At 43.8% G+C, this 26,971-nt stretch overlaps 1 protein-coding gene across 1 annotated transcript in view; it reads right to left on the bottom strand.

Annotated features, from left to right (window-relative positions):
* Positions 1 to 26,971, bottom strand: part of LOC109548554 (uncharacterized) — a 267,207-nt gene that overhangs the window by 154,357 nt on the left and 85,879 nt on the right. The window contains exon 3 of the mRNA XM_073809761.1: positions 25,593 to 25,724. The gene's annotated coding sequence lies outside the window, so the exon portion shown is untranslated. The remainder of the gene's footprint in view (positions 1 to 25,592; positions 25,725 to 26,971) is intronic.

Raw genomic sequence — 26,971 nt, 5'->3', positions numbered from 1 at the left:
GGGGACTGACAGCAAAAATACACAATGGAACTTTTTAGGGTTATAGAAATATGAAATATCTTGATTGGGTGATGTCAGTGGTTACACAGGTATGTATGTATGTATTTTATTTTAGGTAAAATATACCTCAATAAAGTTGATTGAGGGAAAAAAAGAAGACTCCAAGAATCTCTACCTAAATCAGAAAAACGAAATATAACCTAGCAATGAGTTTCTTATACTCAATAGTTTAACTTCCTTATCTTAACTACATCTTCAACAATGAACAGGTATCCTGAGACAACAGACTCTGGCTTAGATCAGCCAGTAGAGGGAACTCTTTCTCAAACTGAGGCTTCATTAACTCAATGGCCTACGAGATTAATCTCTACACTGTGAAGATGAAACTCTTATGTCTCCACATTTCTCCCTCTCCATAGGTACAGACACTTAGCCTCAGGTAGAAGGAGCTCAAACTATCCCAGTAGAGAAACCAACCGTGTTCCCATTGAAAAGTGGGGGGAAGGAAGAGGTCCACCCCAGCAGGTCGTTGCTTCAGCCTCTAAGCCAACTTCGCACTCTGATCTTTAACCGTATCTGGTAATTATTAAGGATGTTCGTAAACAAGCCCTCTTTTTACTCCCCAGCCCCTGCAGTCAGAGCTATACACAGTGCTATACCTGCCCCCTCCCCCCGTTTCAGTTGCCTGAGAGTGGGGTCATGGCTTATTGGCTTATTTTTGTCAGCTGTTCTATAATCTGGAGTTCCAGTCCTACTTAATGTCACACCACTCTAGAACCATGCTGGTCTGCCATTTGCCTGTAGCCAGGTTCCCATGACAATCCTCTCTGCCTATTTACAGGATCACACCCAGGACAGCTCCCTGCAGGAACTCCTCAAAGTCAGGCCCTTGCCCACCTGTGCTCTGACTTGGGTCTGCCATAGCCCTGGCAGGCCACCAGCCCATCCTGAGTGTCCTTGTCACCATCTCCTGAAGCCTTCCCAGATTTATGAATTGCAGATTTACCCCCAGGGATGCCCACCTACTACCAACTAGACTCTGGTCCTCAAAGAGGACTCTGGTCCTCTTTCTTCAAGTCATTGTTCACCAGAAAATATGTTGGTGAGACACCCATAAGTTCTTAGAGGGCAAATTCCGAGTCACTGTAAAATAATTCTGTTTATGTTGCATCTAGAATCATGGAACTTTAGAGTCAGGAGGTTTTCAGAGCTATGTGCTCCAAGTACCCTGCCAGTCACTGAGAAATGGACATGGAGGTCCTACTTTTGAGCCTTTCCAGTAGGGGGTACTCACTACTTTTCAAGATGATCTATGCCATTATTAAGCAGATGGAACTGTTAAAATCTCTTTTATATTTGGATTTCAAATTTATCTCTGTGGACATCTACCTATTACCTTGGACTCTACTCTTTTGTGAGGAACATAGAATTCCCTGTTACATACAAGAGCATTTTAATCACTTATAGTCAGCAGCCCTGTGCTCCTCTTCCTCCTGCTTCTCACATTATTTCTTCTCCAGGCTCAGGAAAAAAAAAGTCAGTTCAATTCAGTTCAGTTCTTACTCAATTCTAGGTAGCATCCAGAGCACTTGGGATGCAAAGATGAATAAGTTATGCTTCCTGCCTTCAAAGAGTTTATAGGATGGAAGGGGAGAGTTAGCAAGTGAGGGCTGGACACTCAGAGGAGATAGCAGCAGTCAGTGAGGAGGGAGAGAGTCAAAGAGTATTCCAGACATTGGAAACAGTGTGTTCAAAGGCCCAGTGGCATCGCTAGAGAGTTTTGTTTGTCTGTTGTTTTGGGTTTTTTTTTGAGGGGGGAGCGTGTAATAAGAGATAATACTAGAAAGGCAAGCCAAAACCAGATCTCGAAGGACATTATAGACCATACTAAAGAGTTCTAAGCAGGAGAATGACATAACACTATTTCAGTTTTAGAAAGATTTCCTTGACTTCTATAGTATAGTGCTAGGCACAAGTTAAGCACTATTGTATTGTTAAAAATAAACTTAGTAGGAATAAACTAACCAAGGAGGCAAATGACCTGTACACTAAAAACTGCAAAACAAAACACTGCTGAAAGAAATTAAAGAAGGCATAAATAAATGGAAAGACATCTCGTGTTCATGGATTAGAAGACTTAACATTATTAAGAAGTCAGTTCTACCCAAAGTGATTTACAGATTCAAACAATCCCTACCAAAATCCCAACAACATTTTTCTGCAGAAATAGAAAAACCCATCCTAAAATTCATATGAAATCTCAAGGGACCCGGAAGAGCCAAAACAAAGTTAGAAGACTCATCACTTCCTGATTTCAAAACTTATTACCAAGCTACAGCAATCAACACAGTGTGGTACTGGCATAAAGACCAACATATAGACCAATGGAATAGAATAAAGAGCCCAGAAATAGACCCTCTCGTACGTAGTCAAGTGATTTTCAACAAGGGTGCCAATACTGTTCAGTGGGAAAAGGGCAGTCTTTTCAACAAACACTGCTGGAGAAACTGGATATCCACATGCAAAACAATGAAGTTGGATGCTTACAGTACACCACGTACAAAAACTAACTCAAAATGGGTCAAAGACCTGAACCTATAAAACTCTTGGAAGAAAAGATAGGGGGAAGTTTCATGACGTTGGATTTGGCAATGATTTCTTGGATATGACATCAAAAGCACAGGCAACAGAAGAAAAAATAGATACATTAGACTAATTAAAATTTTAAATTTTTAGAAATCAAAGGACACTGTCAAGAGAGTGAAAAGTCAACCCAAAGAATGGGAGAAAATATTTTCAATCATATATATGATAAGGGATTAGTACCCAGAATATTTTTAAAACTTCTTTAAAAATTTGTTGCAACTCAAAAACAACAACAACAAAAACCTGATTTGAAAATGATCAAAGGCCTGGAATAGATAGCTCTCTAAAGGAGATATACAAAAGGCCAATAAGCATATAAAAAAAAATGCTCAACATGACTAATCATTAGGAAAATGCAAATCAAGCCCACAATGAGATACCACTTCACACCCATTAGGATAGCTATTATTTTTAAAAAAGAAAGAAAATAACAAGTGTTGGCAAGGATGTACAGAAATTGAAACTCTTGTTCACTGTTGGTGGGCATGTAAAATAGTGCAGCTGCTATGAAAAACAGTATGGTCTTTCCTCAAAAAATAAACATAGAATTACCACATGATCCGGCAGTTTCCACTTCTAGGTGTATACCCTAAAAAATTAAAAGTAGGGACTCAAACAGATATTTGTACACCAATGTTCAAATCAGCATTATTCACAATAGCCAAAATATGAAAACAACCCATATGTCCCTTGACAGACGAATGGATAAACAAAGTATGGTACGTACATAAATGTAGTATTATTCAGCCTTAAAAAGGAATGAACTTCTGACACATGCTACAACATGGATAAACCTTGAAGATATTATGCTATGTGAAATAAGTCAGACACAAAAGGATAAATATTGTACTATTCCACTTATAATTAGTACCTAGAATAGTCAAATTAATAGAGCCAGAAAATAGAATAGAGGTTATCAGAGGTAGAGGGGGAGGAGGTGATGGAGAGCGATTGTTTAATGTGGACAGAGATTAAGTTTTGGATGATGAAAAAGTTCTGGAAATGGATGGGAGTGATGGTTGCCCGACAACGTGAATGTACTTAATGTGACTGAATTGTATATTTTTAAATGGTTAAAATGGTAGATTTCATGTTATGTATATCTTACCACAATAAAAATCTAAGAAATAAAATAAAAACAAAACATAAAATCGAGTGTTTATTATGCTGTTCTAAATGTTTTTCGCCTATTACTTGAGTTGATCCTCTCAACGATCCTATGAAGCAGGACTATGACCATCATTTTACAGATGAGAAATGGAGGCTCAGAGAGGTTACACGTTTTGCCTATGGAAAGAGAGAGAGTAGGCAATAGAGCTGGAAAAGGGAACCCAGAGAATCAGTCTCTGGGACCAGCACGTATAACCTGAACGCCACACACCCTCCCAAGTAACTAACAAATTATGAGCATTAACTGTGGTTGGGTAGTGAGAGGGCTAAGTGACGAGGGGCCAGCACTAGGCCTCCACCCAGCGCCTGGACTTGGTAAGCCCTTGATTCAGCTCCTCCCTGATACTGGACAAACCAGGTATGCCCCAGGGCCTTCTCCTTCTGAACTTTTCTGCTGGTGGTAGAGACCTTGAGGGAAGATGCAGCCCAGATATGTAGTCACTGTCAACATAAAGGGGCATATGACCTACCCCCTCAGTGGTGGGGGAGGGGCTTCTTTAAACATTCTCCAAGAAAAGGCCTCAGAGAACATGTGCCAGTCTAAAGATGTCTGGAGATTACTTGGCCCCTTATTCAGCTAGAAATCCTTTGAAGTTTAAAAACAAAAAGAAGGAAAGTAGTAACTAATGCTGTTGGTGAATCATTCACTAAAACACCTGCACAGTCTGGTTTTGGGGAAAATTCTTAAGTTGGAAATTTCAAAATGTTAATGTTTTACTAATACGTTTGCTTACTTCACTCTGTATGACGGTCTCTAGGTCCATCCACGTCTCTACAAATGACCCAATTTTGTTTCTTTTTATGACTGAGTAATATTCCATTGTATATATGTACCACATCTTCTTTAAGTCCGAAAGAGAAAAACAACTATCATATATTAACGCATATATGTGGAATCTAGAAAAATGGTACAGATGAACCAGTTTGCAGGGCAGAAATAGAGACAGAGGTAGAGAACAAACATATGGACACCAAGGGGGGAAAGCAGGGGTGGGGTGGTGGTGGTGGTGAGATGAACTGGGAGATTGGGATTGACATGTATACACTAATATGTATAAAATAGATAACTAATAAGAACCTGCTGCATAAGAAATAAATAAATAAAATAAAATTCAAATCAAAAAAGAAAAAATATGTATGTTGGTTTTCAATATATTAATAGATTGAATTAATATATTATTAATAAGTAGTATGCTGGTTTTCAATATATTAATATATCTTTCTTTTCTGAACTCTCTCTCTGACTATGAAAGAAACCAGTGTTATCACTAGACTGTATTATTAATATTTATTGAGCTCTTACTATATGTAAACTTTTTACATGTATTATTATTATTTTTTTTTTTTGCGTTACGCGGGCCTCTCACTGTTGTGGCCTCTCCTGTTGCGGAGCACAGGTTCCGGACGCACAGGCTCCGCGGCCATGGTTCACGGGCCCAGCCGCTCCGCGGCATGTGTGATCTTCCCGGACCGGGGCACGAACCCGTGTCCCCTGCGTCGGCAGGCGGACTCTCAACCACTGCGCCACCAGGGAAGCCCCTACATGTATTATTTAATCCTCACAACATCTTCATTTTATAGCTAAGAAAACACACAGAGATTAAGTACCCTGTCCAATGTCAAATAACAAAGAAGTAGAGAGCTGACAGTCACACCAGGCAGTCTGATCCAGGTCCATATTATAAGCTAGACCCATGATCTGGGGAAATTCCCATCTATACTCTTAGGAGCCCATTTTCCTCATCTGGGAAATGAGGGGATTGGACCAGATGGTGTGTAAGATTTTCTTCCAGCTTGAGCATGTCTATTTCCTTGTCTCCGCATGCAAATGATACTCCACCAGGGCTTCCTACGTGAGTCTCCACCAACATTTCCCTGCTTAAATTATGGGAGCCATTAATGCCGTAGGCCTGGAAAAGAGACTTGAGCTCAGCTGAAACTGACATGCTCCCACCTGCCTTTACGCTTGAACTGCGGTAACCGTCTAACTACCTGAACATCTCAACTCTCTTTAACAGTCTCCCCCTGCTCTGAAATAACCAATAAAAGAAAGAAACAGACATAAAGATTCAAGACAGAGGAGGAGAAAAGGGTTTGAATTGATATTCTCATTACACTTCCTTCTTTCTTCCCCTGGAGTCACAGAATTTCTTCCCACTTACGAATTTCCTAACAAGCCTAGGGAGCGGTGTGCTGATAAGTATTTAACAAACAGTTCGCCAAGATAACAAAAAAAGCCCCAATTGGTAGCATCTACTGAGTTTTGTAGTTTAAATATTCCCACCACGGCTGATTTCAAGCTACCAACACCAAGTCACTGACCAGGAAGTTGGAAAGAGGTTGAGCCCATAGGAGCTGGCACCAGCCTGCCACTGAGTCTGGGTCATAGCTCTATTTCATCTGTAAGCCTTGCAGTCTAAAGTATTATTCATTCATCCATTCAACGAACTTCTTTTTATACTAGGAATATGAACAAGGTATCCATTAAATTAGTTCTTTGTTACAAATCAAATACTCTATTGAGTTCATTACAAAATAATATTATTTTCCCAGCATTTCCCCATAGAAGTTCCTTGAGATAAGACAGGTGAAATGATGGCTTTTCTACCTTCAAATAATTCACTTACCTAAATCAGAAGAGACAATTTGCTCATCTAGTGATTCTCATTAACATTCTAAGTATTAAGGAAAGTGGCCTCAAAACAGCCTTGACTATAAAACCCTAAAGTGTTTTATTACAGAAAGTTTACCCAACCAATGCAAAAGAAAAAAATCACCTCTAGAAAATGCTTACCTAGACATAACCCTTCTATAATACTTTCTCTCTACATTGGTGTATTCAAGATATGTGTGGGTTGTGAGGAACTCTGGAGCTTAATCGCCTGGGTTTAAATCACAGTTCTGCTACTTACTAGATGTGTGATCTTGGGGGAAAATTACTTAACCTCTCTGTGCTTTGATTTTCTCACTGTAAGATGGGGTTCATGATAATAATAGTAGCTGTTGTGAGAACTGAGTAAATATACATACAGCACCTAGAACAACATGTAGGAAGTTCCATCTAACTGTTAGCAGTTATTAGCAAAGGTTTTTTCTTTTTCTTTTTTTTTTTTTTGTTGTACGCGGGCCTCTCACTGTTGTGGCCTCTCCCGTTGAGGAGCACAGGCTCCGGACACGCAGCCTCAGCGGCCATGGCTCACGGGCCCAGCCGCTCCGCGGCATGTGGGATCTTCCCGGACAGGGCCACGAACCCGTGTCCCCTGCATCGGCAGGCGGACTTTCAACCACTGCGCCACCAGGGAAGCCCAGCAAAGGTTTCTTGAATGTTGTCTAAGCCTGTGTTTCCAACAAGAATGGAGTACCCCTCAAAATCTTTGTGTAATCTCCTGCAGTGCTTACACATAGTATGACTTTAACAAATTCTTGTTTAATAAGCAAATGAAGTAATGAATTGATTAAATGTGATTGGATCAATGTGACTCCAAAACATTCTCGCCACAGGGACTTCCCCCCGCGGTCCAATGGTTAGGACTCCGCACTTCCACTGCTCCACTGCAGGGAGCACAGGTTCCATCCATGGTCGGGGAACTAAGATCCTGAATGTCTCAAGGCATGGCCAAAACAAAACACATTCTTGCCACAAATAAACCACTTGGTCTCTCATCTGGATCTTGGGAATACTTACGTCTCCATAAGCCTCTCTGAAGATAAGGAAAATAACCAAGAATAATACCTGGAGTAATTTGTCAGAGCTCTTAACATGCTTACATGTTCAGGAATGTTTATTATACATAAGCGAGAAAAAATGAAAGCAATCTAGATGTTCCACATCAAGGGAAAGGTTGAATAAATTATGATATAAGATACTATGTTTTCAGTAAGTATTTATTAACATGAAAAAATGCCCTAAGTGTAAAAATGAAAACAGCAGCATATAAAATTATATAAACAATATAATCCCAGTGTTTGTTTTTAAAAATGTATTTGCATTAGGGAGAAATAAAAAGAGACATAAGAAATATACCAAAATTATTAACAGTAGCTATCTCTGGTCAGTGGGATTTAGGGTGATTTTTTGGGATATATTTCTGTATTTCCTAAAATGATAAAACGAAAAGATGAAATAGATCTGGAGTATCAACCTTGAAATTAGTGTCTCAGGAATGACATTATGTGTTCCTATTTGCATATAGATTCACTGACCTAACCACCTCTGTGGATCAGCTACGTCACCCACCTGCATGTCCACCCAGTCTGACATTGGCCACCACCCATTTCATCCCTCTCCCAATCTCCCAAAGTGTCCCAAATCTGACATGACAGCATAATCTATGTTTTGCAAATATGACTCCAACATCCAGCTATTTGGAAGTACCAATGATTGCCTTAATTTTTCACATTCCTTTCAGATATCCGGCATTAGGTAAGTACAGTCAACCTCACGTAGACGTATTTCTACCTGTTAAAAATCAAGCACGTTTGTCTTATCTCCTGCCCTTGAGGTGCCTGATACAAGGGAAGCATGATTGAGTACTTTACTGATAAGGCTGAACAAATCTGTCTTTTGAAATAGGCTACAGGAAAAACCAGGTTGAAGATGTGTGATATCCATTAAAATCTAGCTAAATTTGGGTAAAAGGTGAGTCTCAATTTACTGACGTGAGAATTCGAGAGTATTTGTTTAATAAAAGCCATTTTACTACTCTCAAATCCAACTGGGCTTGAAGCACGATATGATGAGTCTAAATCAAGGTAGCAAGTATATCATTGGCTCCTGCTATTAGGAATAGGTTAAGCATTATTTATAATGAGCATATCAGTCAAGTCTGATTTACTTTTCTGATGTTTAAAACAATTTATTCAAAATAATAAAAAAGCTACTTATTCCCTTAAGTAGTGCAATGTTTAGCGTCTTATTTTTATTCTTAATTTGCTAACATCCCCCTCTCCTCAAGGCAATCTCAAGCCCTAGCCTATCTAAAGCATCATAAATTTCAAACTGCTGAGCTTAATCAATAAGGCTTTATGGTATATCTTTCTTTAAAAAAGAAGAAGAAGAAGAAGAGGCATAACTTAACTAAATGTAGCTGCAGAAATGCACAGAAGTTATTTCTCTCTTAGCTCATTTGCTATGGATGGAGGAACCAAGCACAAGTTCTGTTTTCATTTGTGAGGAAAATCTCACAACAGCAGGCACATCTCAGGACACGATTAGCCCAGGTAAGAAGAAACAGGAGAGTAGTTTTAGCAGCTCCTGAAATATTGAGGGGAGGAAATGGCTAATACCAAGGAACATTTACTGTGAACCAAAATGTGTTATTTCTACAGCATGTCGTTAATTTCATGGAAATAATTTATTTACATGACATATGTTAAGCACCCCCTCCACCTTCTCTACTTTATTCTTGTCCACAGCCCGTGTCACTAACATGTTACATATTTTAATTTTTTCTTATTTTTATCATCTGTCTCCAGACAGACAGATGGAACTTAGAATATAAGCTCCATGAAGGAATGGATTTTTGTTGGGATCTCTGTTTTTCTTTTTTTGCTTTTGTTGTATGCATTGAAAATGTGCCAGCACAGTGGAGGTGCTCCAAAAATATCTGTTGAATGAATCAGGCTCCCTCGTAATCAAGGGGCATATTCCTGAGATGTCTATGGTACAGGTGAAAGAGCACTGGATTCAGAGTCTGCAGTAAGTAGCACTTCACTTGGCTCATAATAGACAATGACCATTTTTTGGATAAAGAGATGGTGGATAGATGTAGATGATGGGCACATGTTATAATGACAACTCTCCTTATCTATAAAATGAGGATGATTACTCACTAAGAAAACAACGTGGAAAAGGTGTAACATCTTAGTTACTCAAGTAGGTAACTTTTTTTCTTGTAGCTAACGTACAGGTAGATGGAACAGGGCAGTAAGAACAGTAGCCATCTAAGACAAGGAAAGAAATCATTTAATCTCCTGTGTAAATGAGAGGAGACAGGAATTTGGGTAGAAGTGCATGTTTTTATTCTGTCTTGTACTGCTGCCAAGTCAAGACGGGCTTTGAGCAGAGAGGCAGGCGGGAGGCAGCCAAGTGGAGCAGGTGAGCCGGGCGCCAGCGTCCAATGAGACCTGAGCGAACAGCCTTCAGTTTCACTCCAGCGGCTTCCTTGAACTGAGAGGCAGCGGATTGGCAGGCGAGGTGACAAAAGCCCCTGATAGACGGTCGGGATTTTAGTTCTGGTCATTAAGTCTCAAGGGTAATCCAGCCCCAGCGTTCCTGTTCTTAAATGTGTGCTTTTTGCCACAGGAGATAAAGCCTTCGGCTTTCCCATCGCTTGCGGAGCCCTCAGATTTGTAGCGTGGGCGGTCTGCTCCGTTAAAGCCGAGGTCTTTCCTCCCAGTGCGGCACCAGCAGCTTCGGTGGGCGGAGGTGGGGAAGGACGCTGTTTCCTGGGAAAACCGGGGAGGTGGAGGTGCAGAGGAAAACTGTAGGCCATCTGGACCCCCCAAATAGTAGCAGGCAGGTTTGGTAAGATGTTCCAGGGCCCAGGGACACAGCTCCTCCAGAAGAAATCTCAAATGCCTATTGGAAGTGAATTGGGGTCTCCTGGCTGAGAAAAGACTTTTCTTCCCACGGTTGCTGCCTCCGGTTGGGAGATCTCAACGTGTTCCAAACCTATACCTAATGCTGTGATGTGCTCAAGAAAATCACCTTGTCTGAGGACCTCAGCCCTTCCTGTGTGTAATGATTCAAGATGCAAATTCTCCTCCTACCAGTAAGAGGCCCCCAGGCTCCCATGGGCCCCAGCAATTGTTCTTTCAGTGTGGACTGCTCTAAATCTCTGTTGCTGCGGGGCCTGTGGGAGGCTAGACAATAGGAGACCTTTGAAACCAAGCTCCAGGAGCAGTCAGGAAAACCTAAAAAAGCCTGTCTCCTGGAGCTCTGCGAATACAAGCTGGCCAGTGTTAGGAAGGGACTTTCCTACCTCTGTCGTAGGAACGGTAAGGCTGCACAGATGTCCCCAGACAGAAAGGAACTGAGAACAGCATTGGGTTGGCTGGTTTCCCACCTGTGATAGACATGGAAACTACATCCTTACTCTCCAACAAGCAAAACATCTCCCGCTGGGATGTGGCCGATCTGTGGCTCAAAATATAGTTATTTTGTCCATGCCTTTTTATGGTTGTTGGTTCCAAAGAACAGCCCATGTTCATGAATGTGCCACCCTAATTTCCACACGATCCCCTCTGTCCTTGAGTCTCTTCCGGGTTAAAATCGTAACGGTGGGAGTGGCTAGCCCTGCAGTTCACCAGCCAGATGTGGAAGGCAAGTGGGGAGAAAGACTGGAAGACAGAAAAAGGTCTGGAAACCACGTCCAGGTGAAGTGTGAGTAAGATTCCACCCTTATCTAAACTCAATTTTCTGGCAGTACTACTGAGACCCGGAGCATGGAGAAAAGGCCCAGAGCAGGTTCCAGGGGATGGGTAGCTGGAGCTGACCCAACTTGGAAGCAGAGAAGGGAAATGCACTCTACTACGTCACTGGATACCCCCCATGAGAGGAGAGGAGACCCAGGCACTAGACGCAACTGTGGGAGTTTTTTGTTACAGAGGGCCAGCTCCCAGTGGGGAAGGGACTCAGGGTCTCTCTCAGAGTGCGGGCAATAATGTGGGCCCTCTTTTTCCCCCTCCCACTGCTCCCTCTGGAATTTCTGTAGAAGTAGTACATTGAGGTTATCACAACACTAGCTCAGCCAAGCTTCTCCCTGACCCCACCGTCTGCCCACCCCACTAGGATCCCATAATAAGAGCTACCGTCCATTGATGTGACCCAGGTGCCTAGAACAATGCTGGGTACATAAGTGCTTAATAAATATTTGCTGAGTAAATATACTTCATGAACACTTCCTACACATCAGTCACTGTGCTAAGAGTTTTATGACTATTATTTCTTTTTATTTTCACAGAAACCTTACAAGGTAAGTACCAACATCATTTTTCAGATGAAGACATTGAGGCTAAGAGATGTTGAACAAATTATTCAAAATCCTGCCACCTGGTGTAACAGGAAGTTAGATCTGGATCCCTCCTCACATGTTTAAAGACAGAGCTCTTCACTACAAATTTTTTTTTTTTTTTTTTTTTTTTTTTGGCCACACCACATGCCACGCGGGATCTTAGTTCCCCAACCGGGGGTCGCACCCGTGTCCTCTGCTGTAGAAGCGTGGAGTCTTAACCACTGGACCACCAGGGAAGTCCCATCTTTGCTACAACTTTATACTGCTTTTCTGTTCCATCATCTTTTGGGGGCAGGAACAGGAATTAGAACACGTGAAGGAAGGAAAGACAGAAAGGGAGCTGGATTATCCCACCCACCACCTGGCAATGGCCTCTTGGAGGTGGAGCTGGGTTCTAGGGGCCCAGGAGAGGCTGTCATGCCTGTTTCCAGTTTAGTGACCTAATTCCCTCAGGTTCTGCCAATCGAGGTACTCCCTTCCCCCATCACCCCCCGCCCCTCCCTGCCTTAGATCCATCCTTCAAGGAGAATCGGTTGGGAAGGGTGATCCATGGACTTTCAAATTATGTTTCTCAGATGGAGGAGAATGTCATCCCTAACACCCTATCATTTCATTTACCAGTTTTTTTCCATCCAGGAAAACCAAGTCTTTATGTCCCCCGATATGCACATCCCACTGTACGTGTGAGTGTGTCCCTTCGGGGCATTTAGCCAAAAATATCCACGTGGCATTACACCAGTAGAGCTTTTAGGTGTATCTCCACGTGGAACAAGTGGTGTCAGTACGCATAACCATGTGACGCCTTTGATGGGAATGTTCTACAAGGAAATGTCACCCCTCCTGGGACGTTCCTGCCTTGAAGCTCCAAGAACAGTAAATCAAGTTCCCCTTCAGTCTTCTGGGAAACTTGTCTCATGATCCAGGCTGTGGGCTTTCATGGGCTGGATAATCCAATAAAACAATATGGAGCAGAAGTGAACTGGAGACGGAGCAGGCTCCTGTTCAGTTTATCCGTGTGTCATTCAATCAACCAGCATGGCCTCAGTGCCTGTCCCATGGGAGGTCTGGGGAAAGGTGTTATGGAATAAATAAAGAAATGTAAGACCCTGCCCTCAGCGTCCTTTTCATCCAGTCAGGGAGACAACTCACGCATGTATCCCGTGAGGCACACAGACAGGGACAGGTGTAAAATAAATATCACAGCCCAAGGAGACTAGAAGTGATCAGGGGCTGGATAAGCCTTCTTAGGGCTGGGTTGCCTGGGAAAGTTTGGGGGAGGGCAGAAACCACCTAGTGCTTGGAGAGGTGGAGAAGCAGAGAGACGTGGGAAGAGAGTTTGTACGACGACCTAAGAACGTTCATTTATCCATCCTCATTCCAACCCAAAAGACTGAGACCATCACCACCTCTGACTGGGGAACTCACCAAGGCAAATGTTGAGTGCGTTGGCTTTCCTACTTCAATCTGCATGACAAGGCACACCCAAAGCAGCGACAGATGTGGCTGAATTATGTCTTTTAAGGTAACTGTCAACTTAGACCAGGAGCTAAGCTTCTGACCAGCTTTGTGAAGAGCTGTTGTGATATTTCTAATCCCTCAGACAGCATCTTTATGATGGAAACAAAAATCATTTTTGGTCCAAATCTTTCAGGTTCCCAAACTCTACCCATCACCAGCATTGTTTCTTTTCTTATTGTTATGGATTCACATTTTCTTTCCTACCACTACCTTCTCCCAAGCATCATCACCTCGGGGCTCACTGCATACAGATTACTGTGACCTGTCCCACTGTCCCCAGCTGCTCTTTATAATAACTCATTCACTGAAAGTTATGAAAGTGTGCACACCCTTTGACCCATTAATCCCATTTCTCAAAATGCATCATAGCCTAACCTCCCTCTTCTGTTCATTCTTTCATTTGTTCATCCCACGTATATGGGGAGACCTGCTAGACACTGGGGCTACACAATGAGAAACAAGCCAGTAGCTCGAGGCCCTGCGTGAGGTTTACGATCTAGGAGGTTTTTTGTTTGTTTATCCCCTAAATCCAAACTTTTTTGGTGGGTGGGGGGCTCTTGATCAAGACAGGTCTGTAGTTCAGGTAGAATATACAATCACTGTGCCGTATCATGAAATAGAAGCTTGCTGCCACAAAATGACAGGTGTGGAAAGAAAGGGAAAGAAAATGGTTCCAGGTCAGAGGTTTTCAAACGGATCACCCAAGCCTCAGGGGTGGGTCAGTGTGGGTGGGGTGGGGACACCGAGGAGAGAGAGGAGGGGACCGTGCATCACATGAGGACTGTCACGACCCCAGCACTGCCACCCACCAAGCAGCTCTGCACACATTTTCCCTGTGACTTTGGGTTTCCTGGTAAAATTTATTTGGACAGAATGTTCTGTGGTTGAAAAAGTTTGAAAACCACTACTTGCCTCAAGTTTCTATATTTAGTCTGGAGACCTTCCAGACTGGGAAGTTTTGGGTTTTTTTTTTCCCAAATTCCCTTGAAATCCTCTAGTTTTATGTTTAATGAATGGGCTTTAATGATACCTGATATGTGTTGGGTGTGTGATTAATGGGCAATAATATCATGGGCGTGATACGTGACAAAATCTTAGACTGTGCAAGTGTGCTAGAGACTAAAAGTCCTAGAACAATTTTACACAGTATGTGACATGAGGACGGGGTGGAGGCGGGTGGGTACTAGTTTAGTTAAGAACATATCAAAAGCAACAACAAAAAATGTAAGCAGTTTGCAGGAGAAACACGTAAGCAGTTTGAACAATCTGACATGAATTCTACATGGTATCCTTCGGTATTTTATTTAATATTTGCTGAGTTCTCAGAATGTTCTGGATAATCTTTTTTCTCTAATTCTCGTTAGTACCTTGAACCAACAGGTTTTACATCTAAACTTTCAATATTCACAAACCACCATTGTGATGACTTATTTTTACAATATCTGCAGGCCACTTATATTAGTAAATATTTTATTTAAATAGATTTGTTTTGAACTTAAATAAATTTATTTTAAAAGAAAAGTTTATATCACTACCTATAAATAGAAGACCAGAAACACTTGCCAAAAATAAGAGGTAACTGTAACTATAAATTCATAATGATTGAAAACTGTAAATATTTTTCTCTTACACCACCTAAGATCCCTTTTGGTTCCACCAGGGTTATGAGCATCACATTTTGGGAAACACTTGTTTTAACTCATATTACCATAATAGCCAAGAAATTATAAGGCAAGCAGAGCTCCTCTTTGTTCCCTCCCACTTCATCTTACAGGGCCTCTGGTACCCACATACCCATACCCCAACCCCTTTCTAAGCACTTGTCTTGCTCCAAGATAGCTGAGAAGTAATAGTTGATAATTATTAACTTATAAATCTACTGTTTTGCATACTTATAACAGATTATTCATTTTTCAAAACTCAAATACCAGAAGGCTATTGGAATTTAGACATAATGCAAGAAAATTGTACCATTTAATTCCAATCACCGGGCTTCCCTGGTGGCGCAGTGGTTAAGAACCCGCCTGCCAATGCAGGGGACGTGGGTTCGAGCCCTGGTCGAGGAAGATCCCGCATGCCACTGAGCAACTAAGCCCGTGCACCACAACTACTGAGCCTGCGTTCTAGAGCCTGCGAGCCACAACTACTGAGCCCGCGTGCCACAACTACTGAACCTCATGCGCCTAGAGCCCATGCTCCGCAACAAGAGAAGCCACCACAATGAGAAGCCCGTGCACCGCAACAAAGAGCAGCCCCCACTCGACTCAACTAAAGAAATCCCACATGCAGCAATGAAGACCCAACGCAGCCATAAATAAATAAATAAATAAGTTTATAATTCCAATCACATATATTAGGTGATCTCTTAACCACCTACTCATAAACCAGCCCTCGTACTTCCCCACAGGCTCATATTTAGTCTTCCCCAAAACATGGAAACTTGCCTAAGATGTATTAAAGGCTTTAGGATTTGACAGATACGGTCTTTTCAAACTGTGATGGCATTCCAGGAGAAGAAATATGGCTCAATCGCCTCCTTAGCATACACTTTATTGCAATCCCACCCATAGCTATATTCTCCCCACACTCACCTAGGAAAGAGGGAGGGGAAGTTGGTATAAGGTCTGAATATTGAATTTATATCACTCTTGATGGTTGTCCTTGCGTATTCTCCCTATCACATTCCAGAATTCTTCCTTCCCTTGCTGCTCACCAGGAATTCCTCCTCCCAGGGAACTTCCGAGTTGTCACAGATCAGGTTTCTGGGGAAGCGGACTCTAAGATGAGTTTGTGGGCAAGAGGTTTATTGGACAGTGGGAACCACACCTGTGTGGGCATGAGGGAAGCAGAGCTGGGCAGAAGAGAAGGTTGCACTGTGCCACAGTCACAGCAGAGGACTTGGCCAGCCCAACAGGAGCTGGGACGGCCCTTCAGAGTTGGCACAGCTGTGGCAAGAGGGTTGGGCCTCCATCCCCCAACACTGCCAGTCATTGGATGCAGGGATTCAGCTGTAAGTCACCAGCAGGGAGAGCTCATGGGGTGGGGGAGTGGGAATACGATGATACCTCAGTCTTGGAGGAGGATCGGGACAGAGCTTCCACCGCAAGAGTAAACCCACTAGTGTCTTGTTCTCCAGTCCCTCCCATGTGATAACAACATGGAGAAACCGTGGGGCCTGCTTTCCAGGCCGTTCCTCAGAGCAATGAACCAGAGGCCTGGTGGCTGAAATAGAAGGTGAGAGCCAGGAAGCATAGTACGTGTGTGCGTGTACGGGGTTGGCTGGGGAGCAGAACACCCACAGAAACCTTGGTATTCCTCTCCAGCCTTCTGCATGCATCCCTCCTCCACTGCAAAAGTGCTGGGCAGGAAACAAATGTGGTCTTGATGCCTAACTGGGTTATCAATCTTGAGATATAGCATTCAATTTTAAAGTTACTTGACCAAAGCCAAGTTACAAGTCCTGAGGGAAGCTGACTTTCCAGAGAGGCAAGGACTTTTGGAGGCATGAACTGGGGTGAACTTTATAAGAGAAGTCTCAGGAGTCTTTGGTTGCCCACAGTTAGCTGAGCATTTGCTGAATTGCTTGCCTTCCTTACATCCAGGGAAAAGTTTAAGTGGAGCTGGAACTTCTGGTGCCAGGCCTGAGAAGCCAGCATGAAGAGAAGCCGCCCAGGTCTTAGATTTCCTCTTTGGTCTGCCTTCCCTGAAAGTCAGACCGAGAAGGCGAGTGATGAGCACGGTCACAACCGATGACCTTGATTTCGTTCACTTTGTTCTTCTCGGGAAACACAGCGGAGCCTGGAGTGCTTCTCCTTCCACATCTTCTCGTTAAATGCGTCTGACTCAGGTAGGGAGCAGCCCAGCATAATTTTGTGGGGAAAGGCAGACTTGTGTCCACAGTCTTCAACCCTTGCTCAGCCACCTGAGAATGGACCTTGGGCCCAGGACACCGCCTTACTGAGAGAGAGAGCCACACAGCCCGTGCTGGGCTTGTCACCTTGTGTGGAATTATCTTTTCCTGTTTTAGGCTCAATGAGTTTCTTTGTTCTGCTTAAGCTTGTACTGAATGGCCTTCAGCTTTGTATTTCAGACTCCACGGAAATGGGGTCAGAGTCCTTCAGCTGCAGTGGGAGTGGATGCACATAGGCCAGCTGCCCTGTATCACTGCCGGGGGCACCTGCTGGCCTTGATAGCCGTGAGGGACCCATGCACACCACTGGAGCTAATTTTGCTCCTTCCCTTCTCTCTCTACGTGAGTAAAAGCGTTGTTCTATTCACTGCCGCACTGTGTTGTGTTTTCCTTGGCAACTCATACCAAGATGCAGTGGGCAGAAGCGTTTGGCCCTCTCTTCCCGGTGGCGGGCAGTTTGATGGTCTTTGCTATCCTCCATGGAGCTGGAGTCCCCCCCACCCAGCATGGGGAACTGGTGTGCCATGTTCTGCTGGACATTTTGTAGTGCCCAGTGTCAGGGATGAAGAGGAAATTGTTCACGCTGGACTCCAGTACCAGTAGCAGGGTGGAACCCTCGACATCTTCAGAAGTTCATCGCCATGAGGCCTATTTAAACTGGGATTTCTCCAGATGGGACCGGACATCCTAGGAGGGTCCCAGAGGAGGTCCAGCAGAGGCACCTAGTAACCGTTAGTGATGGCAGCAGGTCGGGCCACATGACTGGAGTTAGCCGCCTCCTCTCGATGTGGTCTCTCTCACATGTTAAGATGTGCTGTCACTTCCGAAAGGAGATAACCCTTGTTTGGGGAGGGAAGGGGGAGGCGTTTGACTTGGGGTACAGGTGGGTGGACCATTGCCAGGCATCCACAAGGAGACTGAGCAATGTTGCTCTAAGGGCACAAGGAACTGCAGTCCCTCGTTCCAAGTGGATGTTTAACTGGTTACTTCGGTGGATCAGAAAAGTTCTCCGTAACTGACAGGTGTTAGACTAGCTCACCACACAGTTACCGAGGGCTTCCATTGTGCCTGGCACCATGCTAGGTCCCTGCGTTTATTCTTTCATTTTATTCTCACAAGTGCCCTCTGAGGCAGATCAGGTTGTTCTCTCTTTACTTAGAGAAATCAAAGATCAGAGAAAGCAAAGAATTAGCCACGGACTCACAGACACACACACAGGAAAAAGCAAAGTTAAGACTTGAACCCAGGTCTGTCTGGCTCCAGCCCAGCTCCGCTGGTGGTTAAGAAGCCCCAGTTCTCCTATTGCCACCCTGCACCTTTCACATAAGAGCAACATTAAATGGCAACTTTTGATGCATCCAGCATCCTATTCATCTCCGTGCCCAGCTCAGATCCCCTGGGCCCCAACAGTTCGCCTCCAGGACAGAGGTTTCTCTGCGTCTTTTCAACCTTCCCAGTCACTCACTGCAGTGTCCTGAGCACAATAAAAACCCAGCAAATTCTGCCAGCCGACTGGCTGTTGTACGAGCAAGGCTGAAAGATAAATCAGCCGAGGAGAGAGCCGGCCCGTATTTTCACAAACTGGCAGTGTGTCATCCCACGTAAAATGCTCCTATATACCCTGCTTGGTTCTCTGGGCCCAAATCTCCTTTATTTGCTCTGAAAATCTGGATCACCAGTTGCTTGTATTATGCTGATCATGTATTAAAAAAAATTTTTTTTTGATTCCAGGCAGAAAATGCCACTGGTAATTAAGCCTGTGTCTGTAATTAATTCCTGTAACAGGTATAACTCCTCTCCTTCCTGGTGCAGGCACGCTGGCCCATGTAGACCCAGGTACGAGTGGTCATACCTGTTTATGTACGGCTTGCCCTTCTCCATATTTCACAGATGATAGGATACGGCTCTGCATCTCTTCATGTTAATTCTATTTGAAATACTCCCCACCAACATCTTAGGGCTCTGCCATCTAATAAGTGCAGCCAACTTATTGATAGTAAATCTAGGACAAGACAGACTCACATTGATGTGGGCCACAGGGCATTTAAATTAAACAGGAACTCTCCAGCCATCTGTGTTTTAACTTTTTTATGCCTTGATAATAAGCCCTGTTTAGAATAATTTGCTGTGGAAACTGGGACTTCGTGACTGACAGAGAAAGGCCGGGTATAAACAACCCAAGCAGGCCCCTGAATTTGCGAGAATGTCAGGCGAATTTAGACTCATCATAAAAGAATTCTCAGTGACTGTATTTCAATATGACACTTTTATGGTTTTTTATTTTCTAGTCCATTGCAGCCCCAGAGCCCTGGCATGATTTATATAGCCTGGCAGTGCATAATCTTTTGTATAAGATATACAGGCCTCCGGAGGTTTAATTTCTTTCCTCACCGCCACTGACAGCATTTGTGCTTCCCTTCTCTTCTATTTTCATTTCTAATGAGATATTGGACTTTGCTCAGTGAGAGGTGATATTTCCACATTTGCAGCCTGACAGGCTAAATCACCAGATCTCAGTGGTGAGGATACAAACCCATTTAAACTGTGTCAAAATATTCATGGAGCCCCATTGATTTGGGCAACGGTTATTAGGAAGCTATTTGGAAAGCTCAGGTTTAATTTTTGGAGCTTTCTGCTGCAAAATCACTCAGTTACATCACAGAGAAGATGGTATCAAAAGGAGAAAGAAGAGTGAGGGGTGTGGTATGTAGCATTTATTTTGTTGGGATTATTTTTAGTACAGAGATGACCTTTGTTAAAAAAAGAAAAAAGAAGGCTTCCCTGGTGGCGCAGTGGTTGAGAGTCCGCCTGCCGGTGCAGGGGACACGGGTTCATGCCCCGGTCCGGGAGGATCCCACATGCCGCGGAGAGGCTGGGCCCGTGAGCCATGGCCGCTGAGCCTGCGCGTCCGGAGCCTGAGCTCCTCGGCGGGAGACGCCACAGCAGTGAGAGGCCCGCGTACCCCCCCCCCCAAAAAAAAAAAAGAAAAAAGAGAGAGCAAGCGAGCGAGAGAGTCTTGCAATGATGCATTTGGTCAATGTGTGGCATGAAGCAAAGTAAATTCTTCTGATTGCATATAAATGAATAATATGTCAAGCTATTGAAATGTTTTTTAAAAAGCAACAGTGAACACAACTGACGTAGGAGATTAATGCTTTGCATTGCTACACTGACTTTTACCTCTGCCTTTGATCTTAAATCTAGCTGAAACTATTGCGACAGGAGTTTAGCTTCTAAGTGGGATGGGTTCAAATAGCCCTGGTTCACCTAGTATTCAGAAATGTCACAGAAGAAAATTCCCGTGAACAGTAGAGGTGACTGTGGCTGCCCCTGTGAGGAGCTGTCGGGATAGAAAAGTAACAAATGGCCAACCGAGGGAATTTGGGAGCTCCCAGTAGAGCGCAGCAAATGCACATGCTGAGGGGACCCTTGAAATGAGGCCATTGCGACACAGTGTTGGGATGTCTTTGGACCCTACAAAAGATCAAAGTCCTTTGATGGGACCCAGCGCATTTGACCTTTAGACAGTAAGGTCATTTGCAATAGTTGCTTGATTTATGATCTGGGACTTCATATGAAGTTTATATTTACTAGGGTTCCCGAGTTCACAAGGACCTCATTAAACGGCACACATAACATATATACACACACAGGGGGAAATCAGTTTGGCAATTTGTGGGCGATAAAGTGTTTTCTGTAACACTTTACAATAAATGGACATTAATGAATGCTCAATTACAGCGAAACTCCTACAGAACAGCACATTACATTCACATTAATGCCAAATGAGTTCATTGTAAGGCATGCCATTGCAGCAAATATCACAGGAATCGGTGCAGAATTAGGAAATACACTGCAATTAGACCGGTGTGGTGAGAAGCGACCACTCATTCACATGGCGAGCCACTCACATGCCAGTCCTTTCTGGCCTGGCTTGAGTGAAAACTTTGGTGCCAGGAGTCTTGCAGAGTCCTCTGAGAACACGACATTTCTATGCTTACACACGTGAGAACTTCTCAGAACCCAGGATCCACAAAATCCCCAAGGACTACTGCTTTGTGAGTTCTCTGATAACAGGGCACCCTCAACATGGGAAATGTACTAAAATTTGGTGAGAAATTCAGGGCAGATGTAAATTAGTAATTCTTGGAAGTAAAGATTGTTAAACAGTGGAACAAGCCACTTGAGGCGTACGCTTTAAGGACAAGCTTGGCATGCAACGGACTTCCTCATGACTCCCTCCTCCTCCAAGGCCCAGGCCTTGACCTCCATGAAAGAATCCAAGAAAATTCCCAGCCCAGGAGCCGTTAAGTCATCTCCAGAGCAGCAGAGCCCTGTAGCAACCTCTCTCGCTCCAGAGAAGTTCCCAGTGTGCCAGTGACTCATGACACTACCAAAACAAAAAAAGCCCATGTGTCCTCTTGGGGCAGATTCATAAACACCGAAATATAAGCCCAACATTACCCATGGCCAGGATACCAGGAGGCATGAGAAAAGAAAGTCCTGTATTATTGTGAGGCTACATTCCGTTAGGAGGCAGCCTGGCTGTCACAGCCTCCGGAACCAGGCCTGCGGGGTGGGCATCCCAGTTCTGCTACCCACTGGTTAGGTTATTCCACCTCGCTAAGCCTCAGTTCTCTTAAAAGTAAAATGGTAGGGAAGAGATATGGGAACATATGTATACGTATAACTGATTCACTTTGTTATAAAGCAGAAACTAACACACCATTGTAAAGCAATTATACCCCAATAAAGATGTTAAAAAAAAATAAAAGTAAAATGGTGTGACAATATGGCTTCACAAGGCTAGTCGTGAGGTTTATGTACAATACTATTTTAAAATACCTAACATGCAGCGCAGTCCCGGGCACCTAGCAAGAACATCGAGTGCACTAACATAACTAACATAACCTCACCCTCCCCTGGCTCCTCTCCCCCCTCCTTCTTCATTCCAGCTGCAGTCTTCCCTGTGGCCCAGCAGAGCGGGACCAAAAACACCCAAAACAAGATGGCTTTCAATGATTGTGCCGGAAGCAGAGAAGATGGTTGAGGGATGGAGAGCCAAGCTCAGCTACCATCCCAAGTGTAAATTATCCGAGAGCTTCTTGCAAATATTTAAAAGAGCAGGTTTATCCTAACTGCTAGTCCCAAATTATCATGGACCACAGAGTCTACATTTCTTTGTCCTATTTTCTGGTCCTCCTGTGTTTTACTCCTGCTGTGGGTATTTTATGCAACTCACCGTTAGCTGGCATGCCTGTGTTGAGATGCAGGTGGTCTTCTGTACCCACGGATACAGAGGACCAACTGTACTCACTGCCCTACATCATTTTATATAAGGGACTTGAGCATCTTCAGATTTTGGTGTCTGAGGGGGGCTCTTGGAACAAATCCCCCGTGGATACCAAGGGATAACTGTATACTATTAGTTCAGTATTTACGAGCACTTGCTGAATACAGGTTCTGCATTAGGCGAAACAGCAGATAAAGGACTGAATCAGAGATGGGCTCTTTACTCAAGAAACACATTATCTAGTAGATGAGATAAGACTGCCTCTGAATAAATTTGCTCCTTCCTTGGGGTTCCCAAGGAAGAATTCACTAGTTTATATGTGTTCGTGTGATTAAGGCAGTGATTTGCTAGTAAATTTTAACAACCAGCTCTCAGCAAAGGGGGAAGGGGTGTGAGGGGAGGCTGCGTATATATACGTGTGCATGGGTTTATTGGAAATTTTACTGATTTGAAGGATGCATAGCACATAATTTACAAATAAAAATAAAATGAGTAAAACTTATAATTCCACGTACTCAGAGGCTTTGCCAATTTTTCATGAACTCTTGTGTCCGTCACCATCCTGGGTTGCAAGTGATGAATGAAGTGTAGCTCTGGCACAAACAGTGGTTGATATTTTCATTTACATTAATGAGTAAGACAGAAGTGGAAAACGAAGACATATGTCAGCACTATATTCGTTCGTTAATGACACGAGTGACTTCTTTGCTCAATCAGATAATGGCTTTCGAATACCGGAAGAATAGTTCCTCAAAGTTTTGTGGTAGTCACGATGTAACAGCTATAGACACAGCACACCTATAAGTGTAATCTGCATTATTAATTTTTTCTCCAACCCTTTCTTAAGTCTAGATAGTCCATGAAACAATAAACCAAGTGCTGATCTGCAGTATTTGCTGATTTCCATGGTGTAAATACACCTACCATGGTCAGTTTCAAGCTGCCAAGATGATATTACTGAATGCAGAACTGGGATAAGACACAGAGTAGCCCACCACTGCATAGCATTTCTGCCAGACAGATCCAACAGACGTAAATAACCTCAATAGCACATATAATAGTAAAATAATTAGGAGTTGATGAATTTGAGTCTTTATTATTTTTGTTTTTAATATAATTATTTTACTGCAGGTGTTCCATGAGTTTTCTTCCTAAGTCCCAGTGGGTCCTCACAGATCTGCCCCATCCTCTTCAGAGGCCGCCTTTCAGCAAGTGTTAGCTGAGAGCAAAAGCAGATTTGTGGTGCTGCATCCCTTGCCGAGAAACATCTTCTCACACCTGACCCTCCCTGGATGCCCCAGGTGTCTCCCAGTGACATATCCTCCAGGAAGGAGGTCTGCTGCTTCCTTGAAGCAGCATTTTCCTAGGGCCTCTGCAGGGCTTTGTTCCTGAGCAGTAGTTTAGCATATATTTCTATTCTAGAGTATTTTTCTTCTTCCTCTCCTCTCCTTCCCACCTCTTCATCACAAAATTGTATTATATGCCTAATTCTTTTGGAAAAGAGAGAGCAGCCTTAGTATCATTTCAGATTTGGGCCTTTCTCCTAAGTGGTTATGTGCTTCTCTGAAATACTTGAGAGCAGAGCTGGAAGAGGTGGAGCCTGGGGGAGGGCTGCAGGGAGGAGGTGGAGCCTGGGTCAGCTGCATCACAAGCAGATGTCTGGGACAGAGTCCAGGGCCTCCTGCCAGCTCCCTGACAACCCCTGATCATTCCCACCTGACCCCACCCCCACCCCCAGCTTTTTCCACGCATCACCTGAGCAATTACTTAAAATGCAGGTTCCCGGGCCCCGCCCCACACCTTCTGCATTTCTGGGGTTGGGACCCAGGAGTTTGCTTTTCAACAAGCTCCGCAGTCATTTTCATGCATGTTCAAAATAGACCCTGTGCCTGGAGACAATCTGACTTCTGGTTTCTTGGTAATTTGGGAGTTTTTCACATGGCAGGTGAAGATGGCTCTGATTGGTTCTCTAAGAATCAGGCACCTTCAGGATTGGTGAGAAATTAATAGTACAGAATGATGGAGCAATTCTATTTACAGGCCAAAATAGCAGATAAAAGTAAGAAAAGCTGGCCTAAGTGACAGGAGAAGGCAATAATCAATATCGTAACATACAACAATAATGCAGCTGGTCCCATAAAGCACTCCCACCCAGAACTGCCTATTGCATACTTAGTGTCCTGTCGTAATGTCCACAGAATGCAATGTGCGTTAACCAGGGCAAAGCCTCTTCAATGCTGAATATTCTGCCACGTTGCAGGCACATTTATTTTGTTTGAAAGAAGAACGGTCCTGTTGCCAAGCCATCAGATGGTAAAAAGAGATATATTTGATGGATAATAAAAAAGGGTCTGCCACAGCCTCATAAAATACGTTTCTAATGTAAATGCATCTGGTACGTGCAATTCATACCTCTGATGTGCAGATACCTGCAGAGAAAGGCAAGTCAGTCCTAAGGGAGTCATGGAGGGTGAGTCAGGAGTGTGGCCGGAGAGAAGGAGACCATTAATTTTAACAATAACAAACAACAACAAAAATCCCACTCGGCAAACATCACTCACTTTTTCTCAGCCTGTTCCTGTGATACAGATTGACAGCCCTTTTAATATGAAATAAATCAGGCAGGAAAGGGAGTGTCTGGAAGAACATACAGATTGAGGGCTGACTGACAGAATGCCCCCAAACACGCTCTGTTTGCATTTGCCTTTGTAGCAGCTAACTTGAAAGGATGTCAGGTGCTTTGAAAGGCTGTGAGGATGCGTTTTGAACCTGGAGGACGAGTGTGATGTGCTTACGGGGTGGGAGTGGGGGCCTTAGACACTGGAGCCCTGCTGTGCACCTGCAGGAATGCAGAGCGAGCAGACCCTGCAGCTGCAAGGGGTCTTTTCAATTTCCCTCCCACATCTTGGCATTTTGTCTCGTATCTGGTTTCATACTTAGTTAGGACCAACCAACTGTCCCAAGCCAGTGTGCTCACACTGAAGCATTAGGGTCTAGTCACTTCTCACCAAGAAAACTGCCTGGTAATGAGCCACGTCACCTTTCAAGTTGTGCGGTCAGTGGACATCTCTGTCAAGCACACCCCCGCCTCGGTCCAGCCTTCAAGGTGCTGACGTCCCTTTGGTTAGCTGTCTCCTTGGATTTCCTGGACTGTCCAGTGTTCGCGGTTATCCTGCAAAGCAATACTGGTACCCATCAGTCATGAGACACCCGAAGTTGGTTTCAACATCTCCCACGGCCCAGGGGGAAGTATTTCTGCTCTAAGGCAAGAAAATGCTTGCAAGGTGTGGGGTGAGTTGGGACTAAGCGTGGAGGAAAAATAAGAGAACAAGGCAGGAGGCAAACACAGAAAAAGTAAGCAATGCTGGAGGCGCGTCTCTATCCCCGACCAAGCCCCACGCACGCCCTCCTTAGCACCTTTGCCCTCTTCTGAGGGGAGACCCTGCCCAGCCTTCACACCCGCTGGGTATCAAAGCCACAGGCTTACTCAACTAACCTGGCTTTGTGATCATTCAGCCAATAGTAGCTGAGCATCTGTGAAGTGTTGGTCACTGCCCCGGACGCTAGAGCTAGAGTGATAACTAATTCAGACAAAGTTGCTCCCCTCATGGAGGAGAGAGGAAACACAAAGTGCTAGGGCGCTGAGCTGGAAATGGTCTCCAGCGCCTCCACATGGGGCCGAAACACCTGCTTAGAGCACCCACCTCACGGGGCTGGTGAAGATGACAGGCGATGAGGCAGTGCACGCAAATGTTTTACACGTGCCTGGCACAAGTCAGCACTCAAGAAATGTTAACTGCTACTTTTATTTTCAAAGACTTGGGATCATTTCCAGGTGGGATGGAAATATTGAGTCAGCTTCTCAGGGCCCTTCTGAGCCAGTGTGCCCAAGCCCCTATGATGTCAGGCACCAAAAGCGTTCTAGTACAATTATAAAGAAATCACTTTCCCAGCAATTAATCAGCGGTAGAAGATTGCCAATACATATCATTGCCACATTATGACACACCGCTTCACACAATCAGAATGCAGAATAGAGAGGGGGCCATTTGTAGCTGAGCTGATTCGACTCAAATCAGCTCAATCAATTGAAAGTCAGTGGGAGTTTTGCGTGAGTAAAGGTCAAGACCAATCATCGAAAGGCGTAATAGAGCAAGGGGATGTTTTTGAAGATATTAGATCTTATAGTAATTTTTCACAGTAGCACTCTATAATACAGGAAATACATTGTTCATAAAGGTTTTCTGTCTAGTCCTTTATTTCAAGAGAGTCTATCTGCATCTTTTAATTTTCTTTTTTTTTTTTTTTTTGGACAGATGTAGGAATAGGGTAAAAAGTACAAAATGGCTAAGATATGTATCTAAAGCTGAAATGGGGTAACAAGAAGACAAAGACTTTTCACCAACTATCAATTATGTT

This window comes from Tursiops truncatus, chromosome 9 (genome assembly GCF_011762595.2).
Source record: "Tursiops truncatus isolate mTurTru1 chromosome 9, mTurTru1.mat.Y, whole genome shotgun sequence".
Classification (NCBI taxonomy): Eukaryota; Metazoa; Chordata; class Mammalia; order Artiodactyla; family Delphinidae; genus Tursiops; species Tursiops truncatus.
Note: the sequence above shows the minus strand (reverse complement) of the source record. Positions and strands in the feature narration are given on the sequence as shown.